Consider the following 17819-nt stretch of genomic DNA (forward strand, 5'->3'; position numbering starts at 1 on the left):
GTGAATGTGTATGTATGTGTGTGAGTGAGTGTGATGAAAAAAATTACATAAAACTGCAACAAAACTAAACATAAATACAAAAAAATCAATAAAGATTTGTCAAATCATGAACATATGGACTTCTCTACTATAAAAAAAAATATATATATACATACAGCATAATAGGAGAATATAAATATATAAATATATACACGAGGCATGATTTAGCGGATAATAATCAGCAAGGGAAAAAATAAAGTCTATACATACAAAACGTTCTTATATTTACTTATATTTTCTATCATATCTTTCAATTTACTATTCAACGATCTCAGTTTAAATATAAATAATAACATCGAAGTAAGTAAACACTCGAATAAAGGTCGCAATTCTTACATATATCTGTGTACATAATGTATACTTTCTTCAATATTTTATTACTTTTGTTTGGACACCTGTTTTTTCGTTGCTATCCTGATACGTAGTTCTCGGTTATTCATTTCTTTGTGTTGTTGAACAATCTATTTGTTCCTTCATTGATTTGTTTATATATTTATTCATTCATTTACCTATTTATTTATGTATCTATTTTTTTCATTTTTTTTCTTCTCTTCAATTAACTAACTTCATGGTTTGTTTAGTCGATATTCATTATACAAGAAGGCAACGCGTTGGGATCGTTTAATTGAGAGTTATCATCATTTGGTATAAATACACACGCCTTGGAGAAAAAATGAAGTTGTTTATTTATTATTGAGTACATACTGCCTTTCATCAGCTGCCCTGGCCAAATTGTTTTCAGCCTATTAACACAAAACCTCAGGTAATGTCCATTCAAGTTTTCTTACACTAATAATGTGCACCATATAAGGCGGCGAGCTGGCAGAAACGTTAGCACGCCGGGTGAAATGCGTGGCCGTATTTCGTCTGCCGCTAGGTTCTGAGTTCAAATTCCGCCGAGGTTGACTTTGCCGTTCATATTTTCGGGGTCGATTAAATAAGTACCAATTACGCACTGGGGTCGATATAATCGACTTAATCCGTTTGTCTGTCCTTGTTTGTCCTCTCTGTGTTTAGCCCCTTGTGGGTAGTAAAGAAATAGCTATTTCGTCTGCCGCTACGTTCTGAGTTCAAATTCCCCCGAGGTCGACTTTGCCTTTCATCCTTTTGGGGGTCGATAAATTAAATACCAGTTACGCACGGGGGTCGATATTATCGATTTAATCCCTTTGTCTGTCCTTGTTTTTCCCCTCTATGTTTAGGCCCTTGCGAGCAATAAGAAACGTTACAACGCCGGGCGAAATGCTTAGCGGTATTTCGTCTGCCGTTACGTTCTGAGTTCAAATTCCGCCGAGGTCGGCTTTGCCTTTCATCCTTTCGGGGTCGATAAATTCAGTACCAGTTACGCACTGGGGTCGATGTAATCGACTTAATCCGTTTGCCTGTCCTTGTTTGTCCTGTCTGTGTTTAGCCCATTGTGGGTAGTAAAGAAATACGTATTTCGTCTGTCGCTACGCTCTGAGTTTGAATTCCTCCGAGGTCGACTTTGCTTTTCATCTTTTTGGGGTCGATAAATCAAGTACCAGCTACGCACTGGGGTCGATTTAATCGACTGGCCACCACCCAAAAATTTGGGGCCTTGTGCCTAGGGTAGAAAGAATGATATGCACCATATTAATACTGTGACGAACGTTGCATGCGAGATCCACAGGAATTTTAAGAATTTGACATGTCATCGCCCCGAGATCTACATACGGCAAAATCTATATAAAAGTATATTAAAATCTACTTTCTTATGTGAAATATATGTACATCACAACATTTCAATTCTATTACTGTAAAATATTAAAGGCAACCAAAAATATAAATTACTATTTTAATCATAGTAATCCGAATAAATGAACTGTAATAAAAATGCATGTTTAATTTCTATTTCTAGTAATTCATCCGAACAAGATAAAGAAGACAGAAATAGTTTAAAATGATAATAATAACCATTTGTATTATAGGCACAAGGCCTGAAATTTGGGGACGGAGATTAGTCGATTACATCGACACCAGTGTTTTACTGGTACTGAATTTATCGACCCTGAAAGGATGAAACGCAAAGTCGACTTCGGCGAAATTTGAACTCAGAACGCAGCGACTGGCGAAATACCTATTTCATTACTACCAACAAGGGGCTAAACACAGGCAGGACAAACAAGGGCAGACAAACGGATTAAGTCGATTATATCGACCCCAGCACGTAAATGGTACTTAATTTATCGACCCCGAAAGGATGAAAGGCAAAGTCGACCTCGGCGGAATCTGAACTCAGAACGTAACGGCAGATGAAATACTGCTAAGCATTTCGCCCGGCGTCTCTGCCAGCGCACCGCCTAAATAATAATAATAATAATAATAATAACAACAACAACAACAAAAGGCAATAATGATAGTAATAATAATAACAACAACAACAACAAAAAGCAATAATAATAGTAATAATAATAACACAACAACAACAACAAAAAGCAATAATAATAGCAATAATAACAATAACAACAACAACAAAAAGCAATAATAATAATAGTAAGAATAATAACAACAACAGCAGCAACATCAACAAGAACAGCTATAACAGAATGACGACAGCTACGATGATGATGATGATGATGATTTATTTGTCACTAAGGCTTGGATGAGGGGAACAATAAAATGTTTCAAACTTTAGCAAACAGATGATTTACTTATAATTTTAAAATAGTAATTCATTATTAGTGTTCTGCGGACGTTAAAGAAGCATATGAAAAGGACTAGAATATTGATGAGAAAGAAGAAAAAAGACGTGCTGGATCCATATGTCTGTGAGTGAGCCTGCCTATATGCGCATGTACGTATGTGAGTGTGTATGTGTGTGTGTGCGTACGTGAATGATGGCGGGAGTGTATGGAAATGTGTTTAGGAATATCGCTCCCCACCGAGGAGGTCCCGGTTTTGAATCTAATCTTATGATACCTCGAATAAGGGCTTATAAGAGACAAATTTGTGGTTGGAGACACTATGACCGTCTAGAAGCTGTGCCTCGTTTATTTGGCTTCAGTTTTACCGTATGGAACGGTGAACGTATGCGTGAAATGCTCAGTCACTCACGCGCGTATTCGACTAGATTTGTGTACAAGACGGATAACAGGAAGTTCATGGTCGATGAGTGAAACGGGAGGCATTATCAGGAACATCATCATCGTCGTAGTTGTGGTTTTCACCATCACCACCGACGTAGTTACGTCGATGACCATCGCCATTATCATCACCAACAACCTCGCCATCATCATCATCACCATAAAGACCATCTTAATATGTATGTGAACCTGTTTTCGTTTTCTTTTACTGCTTATTGCTTTGCCGTCTTCTGTTATTGTATTGCAACCATGCTGCGGCAACACATCCAAGAGAACCACTGGTATGGTTACAAACGTCTTGTACTTTCGGTATCTGTAGAGCTGTTGTATACATAGACACAACAGCCACATAGAATTAAACAAACGTGTACTTAGTAAACACACACAAGCTGAAACACAATCGCGCTCACTCTCACACACACACATGCGCACTAACCTGCACACACAGCTATATCATAGACACATATATACATACTTATACACAAATATATAAAAAATATATGCCACTCCATCGCTTACAAAGATCAGGGTACCAGTTGATCCGATCAAAGGAACAATCGGCTCGTGAAATTAACGTAGAAGTGGCTGAGCACTCCACAGACACGTGTATCATTAACATAGTTCTCACGGAGATTCAGCCTGACACATGATGCGACAAGGCACTATTCATTTTTCGCCAGCTCAGAGGACAGTAGTAACGTGAAATAAAGTGCCTTGCTCAAGGAGACAACACGTCGCCGGGTATCACGACATTACCTATTTCTTTACTACCCACAAGGTGCTAAACACAGAGGGGACAAACAAAGACAGACAAACGCATTAAGTCGATTATATCAACCCCAGTGCGTAACTGATACTTAATGTATCGACCCCGAAAGGATGAAAAGCAAAGTCGACCTCGGCCGAACTGGAAATAAGAATGTAACGGCAGACGAAATACATATTTTTTTACTACCCCCAAGGGGCTAAACACTGAGAAGACAAACAATGAAAAAAAAAAAACGGATTAAGTCGATTATATCGACCTCAGTGTGTAACTGGTACTTATTTAATCTACCCCGAAAGGATGAAAGGTAAAGTCAACCTCGGCTGAATTTGAACTCAGAACGTAACGGCAGGCGAAATACCGCAAATCATTTTGCCCGGCGTGCTAACATTTCTGCCAACTCGCCGCCCTATAGCACGAGTTTACCATCGTGAGCCGAATACCCAAACCGCTAAGTCACGTGCCATTACTATACTCATATACATATAAACACGCAAATACATATATATTACAGGCACACATACATGTGCACACAAACGACAGTTCCCGTAGAACTTCAGCATTTGCTCGAGGTGCCCCGCATTACGATGGAAATTGGAAGCATGCTGTTGTAAAGTAAAACTCTTCGACATACGTCTATAACTTTAGTGCATTTATAAATACGTATGTGCCAACGTGGCATATTTTATACTATTTGACACGTGCTAGCGAGAACGTAGGAATATTTTTTTATATTTGACGCGGTGATATTACTGTTAAGTATTTTACTAATCCAAGTGGGTGATTGTAAACTTCGTTTAAACTTCACCATGAAATATATTTCACACTAAGCTTACAATGTAAGTTCTGATGCAATCCGTCAATGTTCGCATGACTCATGAACAGGTGCTACATAATAATAGCGGAGATCGATATAGATGTTGTTATAGAAAGGTTTCACCGAGCTAACTCTGTTCAAGCAGATCTGTAAATATGTAAATTCTACAATTTTAACGTCGCTAAAGGAAATTGTTAGAAGGAAACGGCTGTTAATTAGAGAAAGCTTGCCGAGTATACTCCCGAAAATTGTATATACTCAAGAAATTATATTACAATAATTTGGCTTGCGAAATTTGTAATAAATATTGGGTTGTCCGGAAAGTTCTTGCCGATTTTTAAAGGAAGGGAAAAAGGTAAATAAACACTTGCCATTTTAATCAGCCAAATATGAACCATTTTGTTGCACAATGCATCTCCATCTTTCCTTTACTTGAAAATACCCTCTTCCCAGAATTGAGGTGGTTTCCTGGCAAAGAATTCATCAACGTATCTTTTTACGCCATCCAAGGAATTGAAATTTTTACCATTAAGACTATTCTGCAGAGACCTAAATAAGAGGACATCCGAAGAAGCAATATCTGGTAAATATATAGGGTGAGGTAACACATCCCAGCCGAGCTGCAGCAAATTTTTGTCTGGTTCCCAAAGCATCAAGTGCCGAAAAGGAACTTTCTTATCTTCCATTTTAAAGGGTTACAGAATTAACACAGGTTATAGGAACATAAATCTTCTGCCACGAAAAGATAGCTTAAACTGTGTTCTAAATGGAGGTGTAGTGAAATCCTATTTTATGGACTCAACCATGTTCTAAAATAAGTCGAAATGTAAGGTACTATAAATCGGCACGAACTTTCCGGACAACCAATAAAAAGCGCTATTAGTATATTATATTTTATCGAAAATTTAAAGTTCTTCGTCACCTATGGATATATAAACAAAGGCGCTGATCCGAAGATGCTACCACACCTCAATATCTTGAATACCTAAGACGATTTAGTTCATATCGGTGCGGCTGTGGCTGGTGGTAAGACGCTTGCTTCCCAGCTACATGTTGCCGAGTTCATTCCTACTTCATGGTACCTTGAGTATCTTCTCTTGTCGCGAGTTGACCAACTACTTTTGTGTGCATTAGGTTGACAGAAAAATGGAAGATGACCTTGTATACATTTGCGTGTGCATGTGTTTGTCTTTGTCGCCACCCGTAACGTTTGACAACCGGTATAGGTTTGTTTATGTTCCTGGTTATTTTGTTCGGCGGAAAACACATCGAGAGCGTGCCCCACTATGGCTGCATCCCAATGACTGGAACGAATAAAAAGCAAAAATTATTATTGAATTTTCATTCTTTCTTTTACTTCCGTCAATATTTGGATTGTGACCAAACCGGAGCACCACTTCGAGAGATTTGGTGAATCCGATCATCCCCCAATGCGTATTTTTTAAAGTCTGGTACTTATTATAGCGAATCCCTTTGGGGAACAGTGGAATTACGGGGGCCTAAAGCAATACCGATTGTCAAACGTTGGGGTGAAACAATCAGAAACACAGGCGCACATACATACGCACGTCGCATATATGACGGTCATTCGTCCAGTTTCCGTCTAGCAAATGCAGTCAGAAGGCATTGGTCACTTCGAAATAAAACGAAAGTTAGACACTTGCTCTACGGGCTTCACAAAGTGACTGAACCCGAAGCAAGATGCTTGCGAAGCAAATGCGTGCATTTATGCGTCATAGACAGAAATCGTGTGCGATGCTGAAGCTTAAAAATTCTAACTTGAAACATCACTATCACTAATGCTTCGAATTCAAACAAAAATGAAAGCAAAATATAGTTAGTCTTTATATCTGATTCTAACACATTATATTTTTGAACAGTGGTGATATGAAGCAAACATTTTCATAGAACGAAAATATCATTTCCACAAGATTGCGATTTTGTGTTTCATATCTTCTGCAACATATCAAGTTGCAGAAGACACACACACACACGCGGGATATATATATATATTTATATATATAATATATATATATATATATATTATATATATATATATATATATATATATATATATATATATATTATATATATATATATGTGTGTGTGAGTGTGTGTGTGTGTGTGTGTGTGTGTGTGTATGTGTGTGTGTATCTGTGTGTACTTATGCATGCGAGTATGCGTATGTGCACATAAATATATACGTATGTATAGTCTCGTGTACAGGGGCATACAAATATTCTAATATGTGACGGAGCCTGCAGTAACATTGCATGGGTATCACATAAACTTGAAAGAGACAGGAAACTAGATGGAGACTTTAATAACTAGTATTAAATGTGCTTGCCCCTGAGAACCTGAATGTCTTTTCGGCATTGGCCCATGACATCTGATCCTTGGAGAGCGGTAGTTGAGTCGTACAAGTGTCTGTTACTATAATTTCTATGGTAGATATGTAGTCTCCTGCATGCCATTATATTTATTCTTTTCAAACCAATACGATATAACGCTGCAGTACTTTATGATTCCTAAAGCCAATATTATCTTTGTTAGTCTATCAAATACTTTATCGTTGGGTGCGGAAAGACTTAGGCAGAGTGACTTGCTGGAAGCATGTATTCAGAAAACCGAACAACATGTGACAGTAGATTTTTCTTAAGATCCTTTTCGTCAATTTATTGCAGTGAGCTGGATTGGAGGCAAAACACTAGAAAAAGATGCTTCGAACTTAACCTGTCTCCGAAGCTAGTAACATCTCATTACTTCCCTGGGAATATGAGTAAATATTCCAACAAACAAAGGGTGTGTCTATGTATGTGATGTTAAATACCTGTATACCTAAGTGCCCGTACTCTACCATAATTTAATCAGTATGTGATTTGTATACTAGTTCATCTAAAGACCCGATTGTCTGAAGAACTTCAGAAAATACTAGAGAAAAAATACCAGTATACCTAAATGTCAACGTGCCCGCTCTAACAGAGTTTAATCAGTTTGTAATTTGTATACCTGTTCATTTTAAAGACATGGTTGTCTGAAGAACTTCAGCTTTGAGTTTACGGTTATGGCTTCGTTTGAATTGGCAATAGGTCTCAATATATGTGGGAGATGACCACTTGTCTTTTAGGAACAATCTGATTAATAAAGCTGATGAATTAGGTGACAGATTTATCAAACTCCGTTTGCCACCGTTTTCCCGATGTTATGAGTGTTTCTGAATATGCAGCTTAAACATAAAATCATTTGGACACATTCTCCCACAAATTATATTTCCTCATATCGCATTAATGTTACATTCATGAAGCATTGAGGTCTTGCGTAATATTATGTTGTAAGTACATCATTACCTGAAGAGCTTAGATGAAACTAGTTTTTCAGAAAAAGTTTAAATTAGTAGTACAACAATTCCGAAAATGTGGACGTTTTCAAATTCTGAAGTCGCGTTGTATCTGCATTTCGTTTTGCCTTTGAATTAAATTCATCTCCTGATGTTTTGTGATCTGATTTCAATAAAAATCTTCGTATCTTCTGTGTTGATATTTTAAGCTTCAAGTCACGTAAAGACAAGGATTGGTTCGGTGGCAACAATCCAGAAATACGCAGCTTCTAGACATCAAACATAAATTGCGCTATAAATTGATCAATTCTAAATTCTCTGAAAAGGAACGTTTGACAATAGAAGAATCGCTGAGGCATTATAAATCAGTGTAGCAGAGACAATTGACGACTATAAAGAACATGTGATATTTTAAGCATCTCCAGAGAAATTGAACTGGCCTTTGATGAAACGGGTTTCAAAATACATACATGTTCTTAAAATATATATATTTCTCGCCAATCATCTCTCTGATCTATAGGAAAGACTATATTTTTCGAGGATACGTAGCATATTTTGAAACAATGGGGGTTTTTCCACAGACTTCATACAAAAACAGTCCATATTAAGTGAAAATGCTATATAATACCTCTTCAGCGCCATAAAGAGGGGATATCACGGCAAACAGAGTGGAAGTCAAACATTGTTATTGTTGAAAGATATGATGATTTTATGGTTAATTTTAGAGCTAACTTGATCTACCAAGTACGCACTTGTTGACGAGTGGAAATTGATATTGCCGTTCAAATAGAGCGTCTTGCTCAAGAAAACAACAGCAGCTCGGGTCAAGAATCGAACTCACAGCCTCAATATCGTAAGCTCGACGCTCTAACCACTAAGCCATGCACCTTTATCATAATACATACATACATACATACATATTCGTATATAGGTACGAACATATGGACATATGGACGTATGTTTAAGTTTATTGTCTACTGAGTATCCAGTAAATCATCCTGTTGCTATACTGTTCTTGATAGGTTGTGGTTAAATATTTTAAGGGCTACCACAAATATTTAAACCCCAAATGGTTAAATATTTAAGGTCTACCACAAAGTTTACCGGGACTGGAAAAACGGGGAGAAAGATTTGAACTCACGATATACAGTGATGAAGCAGATACTACAGTGCAACAGAGTCGAGGTTTCTGCATTGTAACAAACTCTGTGACTACTATTTTCTTTGCCAATACCGAAATTATAGAAGTTAAAGCGCATATATACACACAACGTGCCACTTCAATATGTATATATACATATGAATACACACACGCACGCATTTATATATATATATATATATATATATATATATATATTTATACTGTTCTATACTTAAGAGATGAGGAATTATGTACGTTATTTACATTTGAGGGATATTTGTCCTCATCTTGTCTCTTGTTAACACAACGTTTCGGCTGATATACCCTCGTTATGCCCGTGGGCATATGGCGTAGAGGTTAAGAGCGCAGACTACTAACTTCAAGATTTCGAGTTCGATTCTAGGCATTGACCTGAATAATAATAATAATAATAATCATAATAATAATAATAATAATAATAATAATAATAATAATAATAATAGGGCTTCAGCAAATATTCTGCTCAATACCACACATTTGCTTGTCAATTGTTTGACCTTAACTAGTTGACCATGTTCCTTCGTGGCTGACAATATGTACACCTCTGATCACGAGGAGAAGTAGTGGGGGAGCATCATAGCCATGTGTTGAAAAGAATTCTTGGAACTTTGGATAATTCACCTTTGGAAACATGAGTGGTTCGTTCAACATTTTGAAACAAACCTTATTCAGGGTCCTTTTGAGCAGGATGCGCTACTCGACCAGAAGAAAATTGTAACTGGGTCCCACTTGCAAAGCCATGTGCCGTTATCTTGATATTAGATCACCATGTCACGCACATATGGTTGTGATGCATGTCCCTGGTGTACCGTTATCAGACAGGTAGTCATGATGGGTATACTGGGCTTCATATATTTTACCCAAAGTCACTATGATATCACGCTGCTCTCTCACTCAATAATAATAATGATGACGATGATGATGATGATGATGATGATGATGATGATTTTGATGATGCTGATGATGGTGATGTTGATGATGATGAGGATGATAATGATGATGATGATAATAATAACAACGAAAAATACCTTAGGAATGAGAACCCAGGTTTGAAATTTCCCCAAGACACCTGATGAAGGCTGGAGGGTATATCAGCCAAAAAGTTGTGTTAACAACAAACAAGATGAGGACAAATATCCGTCAAATGATGCTCAAGACGAATGCGCGATGCTTCCTATAATTTGGGTGATAAAGTGTTCGGAGCGTAAACTACATCGGAAAGAAGAATGTCGAAAGAAAAAGAAGGCTACATTTCTGAAGTGTATGGAGTGTTGCAGTCATTGACGAGGAACCTTGAAAAGACAACGTGAGAGTGGATTTGCTGGAGGAATGAACAAAGGTCAGGCATGGTGAGGTGTGTGGCTAGGTGTAAGCATGGGTGTTGTGTGGTGGAAGAAAAAGGAGGGAGAGTGGAAGGAGAACTGAAGTAAAGTCGAGTCAACTGAATTGAAGCGAAAAGGTCACAGACAAATTATAATGATTGACAATCAAAGGTGCAGAAATTGCGTACTCAGAAAGAATAAAAATGTGACACAATCCAATGGCTGAGAGAAATCTATGAATCAGGTACTCCATAACAGTCGGGAGGACGAGGCTAGTTCCTGTCAACGTGCAGTAAATAGTCAATTCAAAGAACAAACAATAAAAAAGAAACGGAGCAAAAAAATAAAAAAATAAAACAACGTGATGACGTACACAAGCAATATATAGATGTGACGCTCGGTGAAATTCTTTCGTCAGAAAGAAGTAAGTCTAAAGAGAGAAAGTAGGAGAAATAATGAATACTCAGGAAACGTCGCCAACAATATACGTACATTTTAATATACACACGCACACACACATATGTATGTTATATATATAGGCGTAGGTGTTGCTGTGTGGTAAGTAGCTTGGTTACGAACCACATAGTTTCGGGATGAGTCCCATTGCGTGCGCCTTGGGCAAATGTTTTCTACCATAGATTCGGGCCTACCAAATCTTTGTGAGTGGATCTGATGGACGGAAACTGAAAGAAGCCCTTGTATGTATATATATATATATATATATATATATTATATATATATATATATACATATATACATGTGTGTATATGTTTGTGTGTCTGTGTTTGTCCCACCACCACCACCGCTTGACAGCTGATGTAGATGTGTTTACGTACCTGTAACTTAGCGGTTCGGCCAAAGATTTCGATAGGATAAGCACTAGGCTTACAAGGAATAATTCCTGGGGTCGATTTGTATGACTATGGGTGGTGCTCCAGCATGGCCGTAGTAAAAATATATGTGAAACAAATAGAAAAATATTGATAGATACGAAAGAAAGAGCAGACAAATATATATATATATATATATATATATATATATATATAGCTATATATATAGTTATATATATATATATATATAAACATATATATATATATATATGTATATATATATATATGTGTGTGTGTGTGTCTGTCTGTATGTGTATATATATATATATATTATATATATATATATATATATATATATATATATATATAGGGATGTTATTAAAATACCGTCATGAGCGGCAAGCGAATTATCAGCCGTACATATATACGCAAGGGCACTATATGAGTACCTACATCGCTAAAAAATAGGAGTCAAAAATACTTATGTACCACTAAATAGTCACACATCTACTACGGACATGTTAGGGAAAAAATTCAGTAAACAATGATAACGTCAGATCAGGTAGTGCTGGTCAACCTGGTGCCGGTTTCGAAATTTAGCGCCAAATAGGTACCTGATTTCTCATCAGCCAAAATCCACCAGCTAAATACGTCTAAAAATCTAATACTATGTCTGTAGTAGGTCTGTGACTATTCGATGGTACAGAAGTATGTTTGACTTGTATTTTTTCTGGATGTAGGTGCTCATGTAGTGCCCTTGTGTATATATGTACATATCTAATATTGTATGTAGACAATTTATTAATTTGCCGGTACGGCTGATATTCCACTTGCCACTGTGGCGGTATTTTAATAATTCTGTCCTTGTATTTATTTATAAATAATTTCACACATTTCGTTTGTTCCTATAGTGCTTAGTCACTTCAAACACGCTTTTGCAGGCATGGTTTTCGCAGGAGATCCATTCTAGGTCGTGGGTGATGATATATGTGTGGGTGAATTTAACAGTTTGACTTTTGATTTTTGTGTGTCTATCTATCTATCTTTCGATCTATCTATCTATCTATCTATCTATCTATCTATCTATCTATCTATCTATCTATCTATCTATCTATCTATCTATTTATCTATCTATCTATCTATCTATCTATCCATCTCTCTCTCTCTCTCTCTATATATATATATATATATTATATATATATATATATATATATATATAGATAGATAGATAGATAGATACATACATACATACATACATACATACATACATACATACATACATACATACATACATACATACATACATACATACATATATAAATATATACATAGACAGATACATAGATAGAAACCTTATATGTTTCTCAAAGCCTAGACCAATCTTTGGTCGAAACATGTAAGTTATCATCGTTAACTATATTATGTGAGCGTGTGTGTGTGTACGCACGCGCACGCGTGTGATTGTGTGCGTGTTTCAGTTTCGCTTTTATGAACACCAAGAAATCCCAATGCTTTTATGTATATTTATTTTGCTTTCGTGATTTTATATATTCTTGTTTAAGTATGCATTTGTTGTTTGTATGTCATTTTGGGGGTAAACGTATGTTTATATTTGTGTACATGTGTTTGTACGCGTGTATACGCGCTTGTTTTAATGCAGTTGTAGTTTGTGTTGGCTGTTCCTGATTCCGTTCTTGCAAACGTAATTTTCTTATTTCTTAAGACTACTTGTTTTCGCCATGTCTCTGCTTCTGTACAAGCGTACGTGTTATTGTATCTTTCATTTAGATAAGCAGTTTTGCTTTCATTGGTGAGTATATTTGATTTTGTCGGGTTCGTATGTCAGTACGCGCATGTTGGTGTTTATTTTACGTTGACAGAAATTTTATCCTGTTTGGAGTTCTCACCACCTTTCTAAAGATTAATATATTATGTAGTCTACAGCGATACATGATCTCAATTCACGCAGCGGAAATTATGGTGCATTTGTCTGGGTGCGCAGTAAATCCATTTGTAGAATGTCAAATCCTAAATCAAATCCCTGCTGACATGCGAGTATCCGTTTATTTTAGCAGTCTAGGTGAAAGACATCTGATACAGAAACTGCACCTCAAATACCAATCATCACATACTTAATTTTCACTTCACCTTTAAATATTGATATAAAGACAGTGATTTATGCCATGTACAATAGATGTAAAGACACTATGGAAACTTGTAGGGTAGATTTTTCAACAGGTTACTCAAATGTTAAAAGCTAGTCATAGGCACACACGCATGACTACATAGATATACATACATATGCATGTATGCCTGCAAGAATATGTGTGTTTGTGTGTGTGTGTGTGTGTGTGTGTGTGTGTGTGTGTACGTGGGACATAAGGCGTTACTTGAAGTCAGTGCGCAGAAAACCGCAACTATTAACTTGGAGCAAACTATTCAACACTTTAACCATTTACTCTACTACAGTCATATGTATACCAACATACACACTCACACAGACTCACGTACACCAGCACGCGCGCACACGTACACATGTACTGGTCTGTATATATTTATATTCTATTTTAAACGTTACTTGTATTTGCATTTGCAAATACACAATACTTTATATAAAGACCTTTTATGCGTGTATGTATAAGCCATATGCGTGGTGAACACTATGTTCAATTTGAATTCGTTTTAGTTGACAAATATGCTTCTAGCAAGGTGCAATTGCGTGTAGGGGTACCATTCTTTGAAATATATCATAGGTAGATAGACCCTGTGACTTTTCATGGTACAGTACGTCCTCTAAGTAAACTGAGAATGGTTGTGTACGCTTGGGAAATCTTATTCGTTGAATTGAATTTCCTTAGAGTAAATTAGTTCCTTGAGAATAAACTAGTACAAATATAGGGAGAGAAATATTTCTCAGTATATAGAACAGCGAAATCTTTCTAGTTGATTCCAGTTATATTTTTTCGATATTATCTACTTGTATATTTATATGTTTATTGCTTATCAATAAAGTCCTAGGTGAACTCTCCCTGGATTTGATCAGATGCAATATTTATAGCAAATGAACATTCCGAGACGAGCAGTAAATTGTCAGGGTCATCTTCAAACAATTCCCGAGAAAGAAAATGAAACCATGGGATTGATCTTATGTAGATAATTAATAGAACAGGGTCAATAAAAAAAAAAATTGCTTTTTATATGTATGAATGTACGTATATGCATATGCATACGTACTTATGGATATGTCTGTGTATGTACTTGTATACGTACGTATACACGTATATGTATGTGTATATTTATATACATGTATACACACACACACATATATATATATATATATTATATATATATATATATTTATACATATATACATATATATATGTATATGTGTATAAATATATATATATATATATAATACATATATACATATATATATATATACTATATATATATATATATATATATATATAATATACATATATATATATATATATATACATATATGCATGAATATATTTAGGTATAATATAATATATATATATATATATATATATATTGTTCCATGTGTGTTCATGTGTTATACACGCATGTAACACACACGCACCACGTGCACTCACACGTGCATATGCACACATATATATACAATTGCATGCATACTGATAGATATTTTCATATAAAAATATGCACACTTATCCCTATACATACGTACTAACACAGATACATACACACATATATCTACATATGTGTGTGTATATGTCTGTTTGTGGATGTGTTTGTCCGTGTGTGTGCGTGTGTGTGTGAATGTGTATGTGCATTTATTAGTAAATATTGACATACATAAAGAGGTATATGTGAGAGATATAAATAGGTAGATAGATAGAGTGAGAGAGAATGAGAGAGAGAGGGAGTGTGTGCCAATGTGTACGTGTGTTTGTATGTGTCTATGTTGCGGGTGGGTCCGCGTGTACAGAAAAACACTCATTTGTATATACACATCTGCAAAGATAAACATACACGCCCATATATACACATAGATATTAGCTGGCAGCGTGCAGTTCATTAATTCATGATATATGCGACTGTGTTTTGCTTTGTATATTTTAATAACGTAAAAAATAAGAATAAAAAAAAAAATCCACGTTTACGATAATGCCATATACAGTGTGTTCCATACTATATTTTCCATGTTCTGTCTCTGTAAATATTCAACTTCCGTACTTTCACTGTGCAAGCACAAGTAGTTGGACGCGAAAGGAAGAGCGCCAAGTCACTTGAAAGAAAAATTAGGGGAAGAGAGAGTGCTGTGCGCATTCACTGTGTCTGTACGTTTGCTGTTTGAGAGATACGAGGGTGATTGATAGAGGAGCAGGCGGAGCGAAAGAAAGAGAAAATATAAGACTGGAAGACGGAGAAATACACGGAGGGAAAGAGAGAGAGAAAGAAGAGCGTGAGTATATATGTGTGTCGGTTTGTATTTATTAGAGAGAGATAGTGTGAGTGTGTGAGAGTGCGTGAAGGGGAGGGCGGGATGAATGAAGGTGGATTGTCAAAACTAAAGTATGTTTTAGAATGCGTTCTAAACGCCGAAAGCTGCTGAATTACTTAATCAATGCGAACATTTTTAAAACGAAGAATTTACGAAATTAAGAAAAATTAAAGTATGAGCGAAAAGAACAAGATATAAAACGGCTTAGCTGAATCGAAAGTAAAAGGAACAAAATAAAAAATATATATATACATATATATATACATATATATCTATAACTATATAAAAACAAAGCAACTAGATCACGTCAAAATTTTTAAGAGAGTAATTTTCATCAAAAGGTAAGCAAATTGTTATTCTTTTCGAAAGTCTAGTTGGTTTTGATATTTTACTAAGTATTTCATATTTCCAGGAATCATGTATCTCGGAATTTTTCTTCGTTTATTGTTGTATTTATTTTATTAACTGTATGACTTTTCAGAAGGTAATATGTATTTTCAGGCTCATCTCTCACTTACCCGGTCTCCCCATTTCTCTCTCTCTCTCTCTCTCTCTCTCTCTCTCTCTCTCTCTCTCTCTCTCTCTCTCTCTCTCTTTCTCTGCGCGTATGTGTGTATGTATATATACATGCACACACACACACACATATATGCATGTATGTATGTATATATATGTACGAGTAGAAGTTTGGGGAAAATTTAGCTTCATGTGTGTATATAAATGGCTTTGCACATGTACATGTATAACATATATAGATATAAATAGATACATACATACATACTTACATACGTACATACATACATAAACAGATATAAGATAGATAGGTGATAGATAGATAGATAGATAGATAGATAGATAGATAGATAGATAGACAGATAGATAGATAGGCAGACAGACAGACAGACAGACATAGACTGACAGATAGATAGTTAGACAGACAGACAGATAAATAGACAGGCAGACAGATAGTTAGACAGACAGACAGACAGACAGATGGATAGATAGATGTGTGCGTTTGTATATATGTATATATATATATATATATATGCATGTTTATGTCTATCTTTCTAGATATGTATGTTTCTATCTGTTTATTTGCACGGGTCGTCGATTTTGTACTGTTTACTTCGCTGTCTGTCTACCTCACTTTTCTCGCTCCATCTGACATACCCTGTACGTACAAACATGTATGTATGAGTGTATATATGTATATATACATATGTATATATATATATATATATATATGTATATATGTGTGTGTGTATATATACATATGTATGTATGTATATATACGTTTGTATGTATATATATATATATATGTGTGTGTATATATACATATGTATATATATATATATATAAATGTATGTATGTGTATATGTATATGTATGTATATATATATAATAAATGTATGTATGTGTATATATATATCTATATATATATGTGTGTGTGTGTGTGTGTGTTTGTGTGTATGTACATATATATATATACGTAACGTGTTTGTATATATGCACACACAAAGGCATAAATATAAACACATGTATACAAACTCATAATCATACAATACATACTTGCAATAGCGTTTGAATACTAATGGTACATAATTTATTTTTTGTTGTTTTGTTGTTTTCTCCTGTATTTTATTTCGTCTCTCGGTCATATCTCTCTATGTTCTTCTTCTTCTTTCACTTACATATGTATATATCTTTATCTATCATTAGACATACGTGCTTCTCTTTTTCGTCTGGATACCTGGATATCTATCTTTATATCTTTATATCTGTGCATCAGTCTTCAGAACTTTTTTTTCCTTCTGTTTCTCACTCCCTCTCTCTCCCTCTCCTTTTCTCGGTGCATGTACGCATATAGATTTGTGTTCAGTTTTACTTATGGACATATATACGTGCGTATATATGTAACCTTATAAGAAATAGGCGATTT

General features: G+C 35.5%; 1 protein-coding gene across 3 annotated transcripts in view; it reads left to right on the top strand.

The window, feature by feature from the left end:
* Positions 1-639: 639 nt before the first annotated feature.
* LOC115220891 (allatostatin-A receptor) overlaps positions 640-17819 on the top strand; it is a 356256-nt gene continuing 339076 nt past the window's right edge. Inside the window, exons 1-2 of one of the 3 annotated variants that reach the window (XM_036510477.1) lie at positions 640-802; positions 13184-13205. The gene's annotated coding sequence lies outside the window, so the exon portion shown is untranslated. Of the gene's footprint in view, positions 803-13183; positions 13206-15598; positions 16223-17819 lie in introns of those variants that run through there. The other 2 variants (XM_029791086.2, XM_029791085.2) reach the window with 2 other exon arrangements.

Source organism: Octopus sinensis, linkage group LG17 (assembly GCF_006345805.1).
Source record: "Octopus sinensis linkage group LG17, ASM634580v1, whole genome shotgun sequence".
NCBI classification, from domain to species: domain Eukaryota; kingdom Metazoa; phylum Mollusca; class Cephalopoda; order Octopoda; family Octopodidae; genus Octopus; species Octopus sinensis.